Source organism: Pinus tabuliformis, chromosome 4_1, assembly GCF_031772625.1.
Source record: "Pinus tabuliformis cultivar Carrire ecotype Pingquan chromosome 4_1, CPIR1, whole genome shotgun sequence".
Lineage (NCBI taxonomy): Eukaryota > Viridiplantae > Streptophyta > Pinopsida > Pinales > Pinaceae > Pinus > Pinus tabuliformis.
In genome coordinates this window covers 456871375-456886659 of record NC_142303.1, presented here as the reverse complement: position 1 = coordinate 456886659, position 15285 = coordinate 456871375, and the positions used below count along the sequence as shown (strand labels likewise).

Below are 15285 nucleotides of genomic sequence, written 5' to 3'. Positions count from 1 at the left end.
AAATATATAAAATATATATGAAATATAAATTAAAATTATATAAAATTATATTAATAATTATAAGAATTCATAACATTACATTTCAATTTAATTAATACATACAAAAATTTAATATTTATAACAATCTCTCTTTACACACTATACATATGATATTAAAAATAAATAAATTATACCAAACATTATAAAAGATATCAAAAAAAACCTTTCTTTACACCCTGAATATCATATTAGGAAAAAATAAATTATAAAAAACATCATAAAATATGTCAACAGAAAATGTGAAGTATTGTGTAATGTGTCCATAATTATATGTATTATTATTAGTAATTTAATAAAATAAAAATGAAAATGAAAATACTTGGGTTTAGTTAAAAAAAAAAATTAACTTTCACAAGTTAATTGAAGCTCCTACTTCGGTTCATGGAATGAATATTAAAATATTTTTACACGGTCATTGAAGTTGTAGCTTTAATTTTTTAACAAAATCAAGTTTAAAAATCAAGTGTTTGTTAAAATATATGTAGATTGGTCTATCAAGGTATGGTTTGAGTGGTTCGGAGTGGTTCGAATTAACAGGCTAAACTTTCATACTGAGATATACTTAAAGCTGTTTTATATTGATCCGAGAGGTTCCAGTGATAAGAATGTGATGCAAATTTTAGTGATATAATGAATTGAAATTAAAAGAAGAAAAAGAAAAATAAATTAATGCTAATAATTTTATTAGTAAAAAATAAAGTGTTTATTTTAAATGATATTTATAATTTTCCTAAATTATTTATGTTTTTTTAGAAAAGAAAATAGTAAATTAGTTTGAAATTGTTTATATAGATTTTTTTCCTATATTTTAATTTTATAATTGTTTTTTGGTTAAAAACATCAATATAATTTTATTTTTATAAAAATTTGAAAAATATATATATTTATATAAAATTAGAATGAGTATAGTTAACTTAATAGAATTGGTAATTTGTATATATAGTTGCTATTATTTCAAATCAGGGCTATCTTATATCATTTTTTTGAAGACTTGAACCCACTCATATGGAAACATACCAGTGGAGCTAAGTTCCTTCCATTAAATGTAAAATATGTTACTGAAAATAAATATTCTTATTAGTTTATAGATTCTTAATACATGGTTATTGAGTTTAATACATGGTTATTGAGTAAAATATTTTGAGTAATAGCAAGTTATATATATTATATTATTTTGAGTAATTCCATTTATATTCCTATTTAATCAATCTTAAAAAGAAGGGAAAAAAGAAGAAATAGGTTATTAGGTGATTAGCAAAGATATTTCTTTTGTTAGGGTTCTTAGAGTATTTCTTTGAAATTCATATCTATCGTGTTGAAGTAACATTTTGTTGGAAAAATGTACAATATAATATTTTTTGGGAAGTAACCAAGTGTAACTTAGATTTGGTTGGTTTGGTTTTTTTAATCTTTTTTACAAAATTGGAGTTAGATATATTATTTTTATCCATAAGCTATCACTTATATGTTTCGGAGGGTTTAGTTTTTTGGTATTTTTAGGGTGTGTTTTTTGTCCAAAATTTGATATCAAGTTACCCAAATTTTTTTATAGCTAAATTACTACAGAAATTAAATTTTAAACCTGAGCTTCTTAGTAAAAATAAATAAATAAATAAATTATATATATATATATATATATATATATATATATATATATATATATATATATATATATCATTGTTTAACCTACACGAAAAAGGATATTTTATTTCTGGTACCAACTCCCAAGTTTTCACCATCATCCTTTTGGCGACCGCTTTTTCAGATGCTGGAACTGCCCTGCTTGTGCGTAGATACTTGCTTGTACGTGACAGTTGTTGGTACTAGAGATAAGATTGAGCTTTTAAAAACCAGTGTCTTGTTTCTATCTATGCGGCGAGCGTTACGATTTTGAAACTAGTGTCGTACACCCGTAGTGGACCGACAAACTGCAAATTTGGTCGGTGTTGGGAGTGTGGATCCTTTCACTGTAAATGGTTTCCAAAAACCTTTTTGTTCTCTAGCCGAAATCCATCTAGCATTCGTTGTGGATTGACATTCTGCCATTTCTCTGCTTTTCTAGTTCACATGCAAAGTTACTACTGCAAATTTATTTACCAGTTTATTTAATCAGGTTATGTGAACTATTCAATACATGGTCTATGATACAGATTGAAAGCCCGATTGCAAGCAGTGGTCGTGGATTCACTATTAGGCGTTTGTACACAAGATCTGGAGAGGTAAACCTTGTATCTGCTTGAAAATTTTATAATTTCCAAAGATTGTCGGCTTGCAAATTATACCATGTTTTTTTTAATGTCATTGTTGACTTATGGAAATATATTGAATATTGAAAGCAACTTGTAGTGTTGGTTGTACAAGAAAGATTAATCAGAGGAAAGATGCAGCCAAGGGCAAAACCATAATCTTTCGATATAATTTAAATAGAGAAAAAAATATTTGGAGTTTATAGTCTTTCGATATAATTTAATAGTGAAAAAGATACTTGGAGTTTAATGTACTTTGTTCAAGTACCATTTATGGAATTAGTTTCTGCAATTTCAGTACTTTGTTCATCATTAGTTTCAGCAATTTCTGCGTTGTATAGCTTGAGAATTTCATTACGTTACATATGTTGTATTTTTAATTCAATGGCCACATGTGTTAACAACCATGGTCATCAGAATAAGGTATGCATGATTTTTTAATCCATAGTTTAACCCTATGCTTCAATCTGTATTTTGTATTATTTTGGTCTTAAAAACTGTACCTGTTATGATGGACTCACATCATACTCAGCGTTGTCCCCCTTTTACTGGAGAAAGTACCCACAATGTGTTGTTAGTCCAATGAATGTGGGCTCGAGGTTCTTTATAATTTTATGAGATGCCTACCCCGTGCGATCTTGCAAGAGGATGTTATGTATTAAAAAATAAGGTAAATTAAACATTAATCACGAACAGAAAATAGGTGTAATCACACACATAAGAATATTAAGAATTATTTTGGGAAAACCCAGAAAATAAAAATAATCACACACGTAAAAATATCAAGAATTATTTAATTTTCAGAAAAATCTATTTTAATAGATTATATTACATTTCGGCCAAAACCCTGAACTTTTCTTGTCAGAGACCTTCTCAACCCTTGGTCCCATACAATGATCAACGTTTAGTCTATACAGTCGACCGAATAAAAATAAATAAGTCTATTTATAACCTTCATTCCAACCAAGTACAACTTACATAAAACCAAGGGTCACAAAACCACCTGAAACCATGAACTGTACATTGGCATTCCCGAATCAAGCCTAATCTTAACAGAAAATGATATAAAAAGCCATTCAATGGATCCAAATTTAAACTTATTTAGATTTGTGAAGCTGAATTCAAAATCTAGTTTGTGTAGAAATAAATGCTTACTGCGTTTTCTTATTTAGTTTGCTATGTAGAATTATGGTCAAATTATGATCTTATCTAATTTAATTCAGCAGTTTCCTGGTTATCATCCCATCTTCTAACGAGAACTCAAGAACGTTGCTACATCCGTGTTAATTGTCTTTATATTTATCTTTTAATTTTTTCAATTTTTCTAGTGAGAATTAACACATAAAAAAAAAAAAAATTCAGGTGAGAAGAACGAAACACTGGTGGATGCAAGAATAAAATAGTTTTATATGGATGATATAGGTTTTTAAACCCTCTTAATGTTGTAGTTTGTTTGTTTTGCGGCTACCGACTTTCATGTGGCCTATCGTACGACCAGAATCACATGGTCGAGTAAAAGGTCAAAATCCAAATCAATTAATTCCAAATATTAATTTCATTATTCGTTCCTATTTTAAATACCAGTTTCAGTATTCATTTCTCTCCTAGTAATGCTAGGTTTGTTGGAAAGATATTCCTGTAGTATTAGTGTATTAATATAATTGAGAATCTGCTTGAATTCTGCAGATGAGTTGGCAGCTCATGTCCTCAATGTGAGGAGCATTCATCCACCAATGTCATAAATGTCTCAAACAACAATTAAACCTCGGCTTTCTCACGCGGCCGAAAAGAATTTGAAAATGAATCGCCTTCCGTCAGCTACAAATTCACCCCAAAGTACTCCATAGACTCATCCAACGGCGGGAATTCATTTAAATTCGGAGACTTGCCGCTCTCCAGACATTCAAGAAGTACCCAATCCCAAAATCTCGGGCTTTTTTCTGTCCAAATCTCATGGCTGTCATTGCTGCATTCCGATTCCGTTTCTGAACAGGACGATGAAATTGCTGCTTCAGAAGGCAGCTGCAATTCTTCTGCGGCGAAATTGGCGGCAGAGGCTTGAATTTGGGGCGGCGATAAAGAAGAGGCGCAGGGGATTTCCGGCGGAGACAGGGGAAAATTGAGCTTGGCTTTTGATCCTCTCAGGCAATACGCCGCAAAATCGTAGGCGCGGGCAGCCTTTTCCGGGGTGTCATAGGAGCCGAGCCAAATTCTGCCTGTGCAATTGGGCATTCGTATTTCCGACACCCATTTCCCCCATTTTCTCATTCGAATTCCCTTAAACTGCCGCGACTTCAGTGAGCGATTTTGGCGTCTGTTTTGGGCGTTCTGGTTTTGCGAGGGTTTAGCCATGTCGGTTTATTGCTCTGGTATTCCGGAGTCGAACTCAGGAAGTGGTTGAGAAGCTCGAAGTCTTTAAAACGGGGGAGTGTGAAGCCTAGAGGGTTTGAACTCAGGACGCATAAAGGTGCATCTACAATAGTAGGATAGTAGGATATCTGTACTCACTGATGAGGATAAGAGTGTTAGATGCAGGGCAATATATATATAGAGAGAAACCGCGTTGAGTTCTTAAGAATTTATGCGTAGTACACGTGTTCGCTTTCAAACAGCGTTGTGTTCCGATAGATTTGTGCGTTGATAAAAATATAGGCGCAAAGGTAAAAAAATTGGTGAATGTGATTTGGTGACGTGGTTCCTCAGGGAATATGCGGAACACTATTGAGTCGGTTAAAGAGCACGAAATTGATGGGAAGCTTCTTTCGCGTGACGAGGAGTCCAATGAAAGTAAAGTGGAGAGCATATCCATTTATAGTTTCACTCCTCAAATGGATACACTTTCCATGAGTAGATATAGAATGTCAGAATCGCCTTACGTCATCAATATGGACCTTGAATCTTTGCAACAAGTAGAACCAATCCACTTCCATTTTTTTTTAAAAACCCCTACCGGGAAGTCTTCATTAGTTTGGGTGCATGCTATAGACATAGTACTCCAAATGAAGCAAAATATCATGCAAAAATAGGGATATCCAGTGCATCTACAACACCTTATCTATGAGGGCAGATCTATGCAGGATAATCGGTATTTACAAGAATACAACATTATATCAGCGACCACCATAATCTTCAATCTGCATTTGAGAGGTGGAGCAACGAGATCCAGTAAAACAAAAGGTGTTGGAGGAGGCTCTGGAATCATTACATCTAAAGGTACAAAATCAAGACATGAACACATAAATGGAGGACTCTCCTACAAGAATATTCTACAGGGAAAACTGTAGCTACAACACCCAGAGAACAAGCTCTCATTTCCCCCAGCCGCTATATAGTGGAGAAACTGAATTATATTCCAGAACTACATATAGACACTACATAAGCGGATGATCAATGCACTACATATGAATCACAAGCCATTATTTGTAGATTCCATAGTTTCTAACCAAAACCAGTGGAGCTCTTTCATTGGATCTTCACAAATTGGACAATACACTATGAAATACACCTCTACTCCAAAGGGTTTTTCATTATAAAGTTCCCATCATCGGAGGCACGTGACATTATTCTTCAGGAAGGATTGTAGTTCTGGGGATCGACGGGCCTCTTCATTACCCCATGGTTCCCAGAATTTGATGCAAACTCCATGATTATATCTAGAATGCCGGTATGGGTCAGGCTGCACAACCTCCCCCTACATTTCTGGCACAATCAAGTCTTAGAAGGTATTGGGAATATCATAGGGCATTACATCAAAATAGATACACAAATAATGGAGGAAAGAACATATACTTTCGCATGAATTTGTGTGGAAGTGGATCTCAGCAAAGGCTTACCAAACCGCATACAACTGATTCATAACAAGCAATATTGGACTGATCTCTTAGATTACAAGAACACAACCTTCAGATGCAGAATTTGCCGAAAAACATGAAATCTACAAAATGCATGCCCTGAAGCCAAGAAAGATACTCGAAGGAAGAAGAAAGTAGCAAAGCAACCCAAAGGATGGCAATTCCCCCCAAATCAGCTTGATGAGGAAGAGGATGAAGCAGGGAATGATCCCATTCCTAATGAACATAACCAGACACCTAATGAAATAGAAGAAAAGGGGAATTCCTCACAATATCCATATGACTTATAGGTCACCCCAACTCAACCAACAAATATACCATAAGTAAAGGATACCAACGGAATCAAACGTCAACATACATCAGACAACTCAGATTAAGACAAGGACTCTGCAAGAATAGAAGAAGTAAATCAGCTCGCTCTTGTCTCTTTCACGCCATCTCAAGGAGAATGGTGCAAGGTAGAGAAAACGAAATGGAGACAAGCTTAACTTTTCTCTTCATTTGTATTTAGTTGTTTTTTTGTATGAACTTATGATCATCAGTCTTTGACTAGATGATGGAATGCTTTTAAGCATCTGCAACATGTAATTTTGTTTTCATTAATAAAATTACAATTTTTCCTTGGGGAATATATATATATAAATTATAAAATATGTCAAATAAAATTGCCAAAGACATACATATCTACATTTATGTATTATCATGTTCTTAATAAAATTGAAAATAAAAATTAAAACATTTAAGTGTATTTAAAAATAAAACAAAAAAATATCAAAATATTTAAATGATAACATGATGGTGTATGAAATGAATATTAAAATGTTTTCGCAAGATGATTCAAGCTTCTTTTATCATGGTTCATGGAATGAATATTAAAATATTTTCACATTTTCTTTGAAGATGTAGTTTTAAAGTTTTTTTAGAATATCATGTATCTGTTAAAAATTAGATAGATTAGTCTATCAAGGGTAGTTTGAGTTGTTTGGGCTAAACCTTCACCCTAAGATATAATTTAAGAGTTATTATATTAACTCAAAGAGTTGCAATGGTAGCAACATGATGTAATTTCTAGTGATATAGATTAAAGTACATTAAAAAAGAGAGAAAGAAAATGAATTGAAATGAACAATCTAACAACTTTATTAACAAACAAATAAAGTGATTAATTAAAAATTACCTATATTTTTACTTAATACTTGAAACTATAATTATATGTTTCAAAAATCTTTGTCCTCAAATATTATTGATGAAAAGGCTTGACATCTTTTTTTGTTTCAAGTTTCTTATCGTCTTAGAACTGTCATCTTCGTAGATATAACATGATATAATCCTCTAAGTGATAAACAAAATTTTCACACTAATAAATTATCTAACCATCCTAAATCAATCTTTTTGTGAAATTTTTTGATTACTGGATCAATGTAACGAACAAGGTTTAAATACTCAAGGGAATGCTCTGATACCAATGTAACGAACAAAGTTAGTATACTTGGAATAATGTTTGGATACCAATGTAACGAACAAGGTTCATATACGCAGCAAAGTAATCTTCAAAATACTTCAAAGATGTAACCATCCATAATAGAACAGGTAATTGTATATTGAATATTATATAAAAGAATTGATATGAGATGATTATGTTACAAATGAGGTTTTTCTTTATATATCTAGTAAGGTACTCTTTCATGAATGATCATGTCCATAGGGACATGCCTCTTTGATTAACTAATTACTATTTAATTAACTATTCCTAATTATTATTTATGTAATTATATTTTATTCATAACACAAACAAATAAAGTGATTAATTAAAAATTACCTATATTTTTAGGTAATACATGACCCTATAATCATATGTATAATTTCTCCAAATTGCTTATGATGTTTTTTTTGGAAAAAGAAAATAGTAAAAGGAAAATATTAACTTAGGTTGAAGTTGTGTGTATATGTATTTCCTCTCCAATGTTCTTTTTCCTATGTTGTAAAGTTAAAAACATTAATATACTTTTATATTTTCAAAAATTTAAATGTAAAATATATATTATTGAAAATAAATTATTCTTATTAATTTATATATTAATAATATTCATCAAAAAAATAGAACAAGTTATATATATAGATTAATCATCTTAAAAAAAGAGAAAATAAGAAGAAATAGATTATTAAGGTTATTAGCTAAGATAATTATTTAATTATGGTTCTTAGCGTATTTGTTTGGGATTCATCACTATCATGTTGCAAGTAACCATTTTGTTGGACAAATGTACAATATAATATCTATTTGGCAAGTAACTAGCAATTGCACCACAGGTTGCAAAGAAAACGTCGTAAGGCGGAAGCATAGGGAAGAGTAGCATTGATGAAAGAAGATGTGATATGTTATGTTATTTAATTGAATCTTCAAATTATAAATATGAATTATTTTATTTAAAAATAAATTTTAGGTGTGGGGAATTGTTTGGATGATGAAATAAGTCAAATAAATCAATACAAATGCAAACATGCTCATATTAGTAGCATTAAGTTCTCCTAGAGTTGTTGTACTGTAGTAACCTATGTAAATCAATGTAGATAAGGCATAAGTTGTGTGCTAAATGGAACGATAGTTTTTCATAACTTGATAAAATAAAGTTGATCTTGAAAATAGAGGTGTTTATTATTTTGTGGGGATCGGTAGTATCACGACAATTGCAGCAAAGCAAGCGACAAATCCAAATGTAGACTATTGCAAATGACACGATTTAAGGGGAATAACAATACTTTGAATTCTATTTTCAATTTTTCCCTTGGTTCATGTCAAATAAAATGTGTATGCAAAGTCTTTTTAACACTACGAGTGCTTTAACAAGAAAAATATAGTAATTGACCAATTCTGAGAATTCTCTATTTCATTCAACTTTATATCGACCAAAATAAACTCATATATAAATGCAAAAGAATGAAACAAAGTATGTGAACAAGTTGAGTTATAAAACTTTATTTATATTAAATCAACATCATAGTCCCCTCATATACATGGGCATTGATGGTATCTAGTGGAGCTTCAAGTGTCACAGTTGAGCCATTTGTAACTGTTACTGAGTATGTTACATTGAACAAATTGTACCAAGTTCCCTTTGGAAAATAAACATCGAAAGTTATTTCTCCTTGCATTAAAACAGGTGAGATTAGGACCCCTTTACCCAATAGGAACTGGGTGTTGATTCCTAGTGTATTATTATCCTCAGGAAATGTGAGGAACAAAGGCCTAGCAATGGGAGACCCATTAGTGTGAGCTACAAAAGGAAATGTGTAGATATAAGGAAGGAGTTTGTATAATAGACCTAACACCTTCTTTGTAGATGTTGTGAGTGATTCCCATAAGTAAATATCTTAGCACCTTTTATTATTATCTGAGTGATCTTTGGAAAAGGGATAAAAGGAACCTAGTTGAATCCATCTATTACAAATCTCTCTGTTTGTGTCTTGTAAAAGTCTACAAATATCAGCACCTACCATTAGGGTTCCAAACAACCCAAAACTTAGTATTGTGGGTATGGAGTATGAGAGATCATTCCAAGTTGTAGCAATGTTTCCTTTCCAATGTGTGGCATGGGAACCTAAGCCAACAAAGGTATAACGAGTAAGTATGAATGGTCTCTTCTGCAGTACTGATTTCAATGCCTTATTCGTCACAATAGCCTCTGATATCCCATATAGATTATGAGCATTGTACTCCAAGACACGATTATAGTGAACTGCATTAGTAGCAACAATTTTGATACCCAATGCTTTGTGTCCTCCAGCAAAATTGATTTGATGACGGGGTTCATCCCATCTGGTGGTGTTGGAATTTCTACAAACGAAGCATCAATTTGTCTATGAATCTTTATGCAGGAAGCTCCCATCATTTGGTAAGGAACATGTGATCCCATTACAAAAGTTGGAAATTTCATGCATATCAAGCCAAAGGCCATCAAAAGCGACTGTATCATGAAAATGAGATATTTCATTTGTCCAAAATGTCTGAGCCTTGGGATTCAGAAAATCTGGAAAATATATTGGGCCTAGCCACACCTGTCTCAATAATGGCACACATCCTTTCTTAATGAAAATGTTGTCTTGCTTTCCATTATGAAAATTCTTGTATGATTCATTTATGCTTATTCCTACACAATTAAGAGAGTAATTTGTATCTTTAGAATGTATTGATATGACTCAGTTCAGTTTTGGTTATGTCATAGAGGGGAAATTTTCACTAGAAAAATTCTTGAATGTGGAATTGAGCCCTACCTGGATCAACATTAAGAACATATGTCTGCCCATTAGCATGGATTCTGTTATCACTAAACAAATTTCAAAGAAATGGGTAATGTAAGGAAGATTTTCTCTTGGTCAATTTCGTGTTCCTTTCATGCATAAGAAGCACTTGGCAAAGCTCAGGGTCAGCATACATCAAAGTTTTCCATTTCAACTCAAGTAAGGCAGTTAGCACTCAAGAAGAAGAATGTAGCTTTAAGGAAGTCAAAAAAGAAACTGATGTCTACCAACCTTGAGATTACCAAATTCAAGGAAAGGGATTACTTACAAGGTATAAACATCAAGCAAGGGAAAAACAAGGACATGAAGGACATTCATGAACTCTAAACTCTATGTTATGAAAATGGTCATTATCTCATAGTTAGTACTGATTCATAATGCTTCGGGCGCCATTAAAGAATTTTTGTCTTAGCAAAAGTATTTGAGCAGGGTATATGGTTGATTTAATGCATTTCATGTGGTTAAAGAGACAACATGGTCAGCAGAAGGATTTCAAGACAAGCATAAGAATGAAACTCTAAAAATGAAGAACTTTGTCTCCTTATTTTTACTAGTCAGCTTCTAGAAGAGTTCCTGAACATTTGAAAACTCATCTCTGAAAAGTGAAAGAGGTTTTAATTCCTAAGATACTGAAGTACAAAAACCTCTTCCATTTTCCTCAAATTCATTATGAGTTGAGAGGAATTAATGACCAAAGTTGCGCTACGAAACTGCTGTAGGTGCAGTTTTTCATCTTCTGTTTTACACCTGTTTTTCAAAGACACATTCTGGGCGGTAGGGAAGGTGTTTCAAAAAACCAAGAGAGGTTTTTTTTCAGCATGGATTTTTTCACAAAAGCCTCCTTCAGTTTTTCAAAATTCAGTTTTTATGAGAAGATATAAACTCTGTCCCAAGACCTATTTTTCAGCCAGAACAGTTGCAATGTGGTTGCTATCAATGATTGCTTCCTTTAATAGTGCAAGTAAAGTGGCCATCATGGAAGCAGGTGCAATTGAGGTGTTAATTTAAAAACTGGAAAATTTTTCTTCAAGCACACATCAAATAGAAATGGAGGATGGTGGACGTACATGGGTCAGCACATTGCTATTCGCTATTCTATTCCAAGAAAGAGATGTTATTCGAGCTGGTGCTACAATACGTTTAATACCATCTCTTGCCATGTTACTGAGGTCCGATGAAATGATTGATAGGTATTTTGCTGCTCAATCATGGGCTAGTCTTGTCTGAAATGGAAGCAGGGGAACACTTCTTGCGGTTGCAAATTCAGGAACAGCTGGAGGTCTATTACAATTTAAATTTTTTGAAGATGCAGCTAAGACAGCGGGAAAGATTTCCTTAAGAAAATCACACAGCAATTTTGAATAGCTTCAGGGCATTTAAAAAGAATGTTTAAATAGAAAAAGTGCTCAAATAGCAAAGTTTTGGGTTGAAACTGTGAATTTTGAAACAACTCAGCAGTTTCGTAGCGCGCTACGAAACTGCTGAAAGTGATGGTTTCAACATAAATCAAGCAGTTTTGAAGTTGAAGCGGGAAAATTTTGAAGGACAGTTGTGTACAACGAGAACACCTGAAGTTACAACAGCCAATCAGACTAGCACAAGTGGAAATAAATAGTTTGAATCAAAAAGTGGCATTTTGTCATATCATAAGGAAATTGAAGCATGTATCAGACAGCTTGAATACGTTTTCCTTTTTGTTTTCGAAACAGTGGATGACACATCATCAAATCAGGTTTCATAACGGTGGACAGCACATCAAGGACGTGGCAGTCTGCTCTATTTTGGGTAATTAAAGGATAAAGGACATGCTTCTTTGGATTCGAACATTTTGAAGTAAACCAAAGACCAGTAAAATAGGGATAATTTCCTATGTTTCATGATATTGGAAAACATGTGATATTGAAGAGCAACATGAAGCATTAAAGGTCCATCACAGCCACCGCCAGAAGGGAACCAGATGTCAGAGAACGAAAATGATTGTAGACCAAAGCATGATGTAGAATTAGAATCCTAATTGTTTTAGGATTCTAGAGCTGTCAATTAGTAGTCAGTTGTATTTATTAGTTAGTTAAAGGGTTAATAGGTGTCATTAGAAGTAGTTTTCGAGTTCCCTTAATGTTTAAGGAGGAATCTCGATCAGTTAGAATAAGAGCTCTATATATAGCTGAAACAGCAATGTAATCAGGGTTGGAAATTTTATGAAAAAGCTGGTATTTGGCCTATGTAAGACTCATTTTCAATAATATACATGCTGGACTTTACTTCTCAGGATTCATGAAGGATTTTTTATGTTCAGAATATGTGATGTTGTCCTTTTCTTAATTCTTACAGTGGTATGGATGTATAATCACTCAGAATTCACTGAATGTGCTCTGACTTCCTGTATACAGTTATAAACTGTGTGGTTCCATATGAGTTTATGTTATGAATGTTTAAATGCTGAATGCCCTGACTTCCATGTAAGGTTGAGTTCATTGTTATTTTGAGGTGTTGTTGACTCCATAAGCCTAATGGATAGTTTTGTTTAATGTGTTTCCACCATTCATATTTTTCATAGTTGTTCTATAAGAGTTAGCCATCTTATCTTTAATCAAAATCATCAACCCATCAAGAGAGAGCCCTCTCAGGTTGAGGAGGCTAAGCCTCAGCCTAAAGTCGGTTTGAAATAGTTACTTGAAGTCTTCCTGGTCTGCAGCCTTCCAGGGCCTGATTTTGAGATAACAGATTCATTCCAAAAAAAATTGAACTTCCTTCTCGGGGAAATTCACAGCATCTAGAGTAAAATCCTTATACTCATCCATGTAATCAATGTTTGTCCAAATTGTATCCAGAGTAATTTTGGATGTTTCATATCCAGCTATAAATGATTCAACATCTAAAATGTTTTTGTATCCATACCTGAATTGATGAAAGCCTGTGAAATCCAATATGGTTATATAAATTAACAGGGCTGCAAATACAAATTCATGTCCTAACTCGTCAAATTAAAACTATTTTAGAAGTTCAACCTTATAAGTTGTACCATTACCCAAAGTATTTGATTACAAGTAGGTAAAGAGCCAGGTTCTGGTTAGGAATATATATGTATAGGAATGAGATCCCATGTTCAAATTGGTATTTATTTTCTTGTAGCTCTCAAAGAGGTCATTTAGAGTCAAATGATGGGAAGTAATAAACTGCAAATAAAATAAGTGAAAGAATGAGATAACTTATGAGATGATTTTAGGTATTCCTTCACAAATCTTTGGCACTCTTCAAAATATGCCAAAAAACTAAGTCATTTGAACTAAGTACAAAAGATCTATTTACATCATTCTCAGAACTTTTACATATCACTATCAAAGTCACGTGACTTAGGCTCAAGAATAACTTGGCAGAGGTCAGTTATAACCGAAGCCTAAAATAAACTTGAAAATAGGAATAAATATTGGCAAATCAAATTAAAATTAGAGAGTTTTTCATTCCAAGATATATCCACTTCATAGACAATAAAAGGTTTACTAGATTCCAGCAATAATAAGAGGAAAATGTATTTTGCATAAACTTTATGAAGAGCCCTCTTATATTACTGAAAAAGGCACGGTCATTCAGGACTACACTTTCAAAATTTTGGACATACACAAAAGGGATAAATTCCCTAACACATAAATATATTTAAAATTTATGGGCACAAGAAATGAAAAGATGCATTTTACGACGAAAATTCGAGCAGAGAAAAAATATTCATTAATACACCTGCAATTCTAGACAAAGAACTGAGTAAATAAAATTACCTTTGCATTGAGAAACTTCTTGATACGACCCTCGAGGAACCGACCTAGAAAATGTGGCCCTTGCCTGAGCCTCGACATGCACTGGAATGTTTGGATCTCATCTTCCCTGTTGAAGAACAAATCAACGCCCTCTCCATAGATTCGAACCAGGGCTTTCCTAAGATTTTTCCCTTTCCTTTTCTTCCAATTACACTGAAATACCTCATTCTTTATGGCGCCCTTGAGAGGCGTGATTTCTAGGCTCTTTGCGTCCACAATGTCGGCCCAATTCAACGGCAAGGAGTGCAGAACAATCTTGGCTTCATTAAGAAGGATTCCCTCTATGTACGCAGGCTCATCCTTTTGATGTACATCATTCATGCATTTCACAGAGGCCATGGGATTCGATCGAGACAAAGGAAACAATCGACCTATACAATTAAAGAATGGATTCCCCAAGCAAAAAAATCTTAAATGTTATACAAAGATTATGAAACACAGAATAGGGCGAATGTTGTCGAGTGCTAAAGTGCTTCCCTACTATTTAATGAGGAGGATGTGGACGAGACAAAGTAAAAAATATACTCAATTCCTAGAGGACCCCACGATCTACAATTGGGAATGAAAGTCAACATTGTTCCACTGAGGCCAAATCCCACGAAGTTGAGCTTGAAAACCCTCTCATTATTGTAGGGCACGCCTTCAAGCTCCGAGATGGTGCCATTGCAAGGCATTTTGATATTTCCTCAGGTCTATTGTGTGAGATTATTGGTGGGATCCAACTGTCGAAAACCCTAGGAGAAGATTTTTCCTCTGCAAAATGAAAACACAAATGTGAAGGGGTTTTCCTCATTCAGTTGAAACTGTAAAATGTGATGGAGGCTCTGCAGTTTTCTTGGGAAATCAATCCGATGGAAGACCATTTTTCAATCGTCTGACATTGTATATGGCGATGCAAAGTGGTACAGAGTGGCAGCTGGGGGAGTTCTTCTCAGAGGAACGCCTTATGACATAAAAAGTGTTGCTTAAGCTTGAGAATTTTTTAGTTATTATTTGTTACAAAATCATACTTAGTTATATTATTTCTATTTGAAAAAT

At 33.4% G+C, this 15285-nt stretch overlaps 2 pseudogenes; both read right to left on the bottom strand.

The window, feature by feature from the left end:
- Nucleotides 1-3903: 3903 nt before the first annotated feature.
- Nucleotides 3904-4780, bottom strand: LOC149176375 (ethylene-responsive transcription factor ERF016 pseudogene; annotated as a pseudogene).
- A 4341-nt stretch (nucleotides 4781-9121) lies between these two features.
- Nucleotides 9122-14921, bottom strand: LOC149176374 (alpha-glucosidase-like; annotated as a pseudogene).
- Nucleotides 14922-15285: the final 364 nt, after the last annotated feature.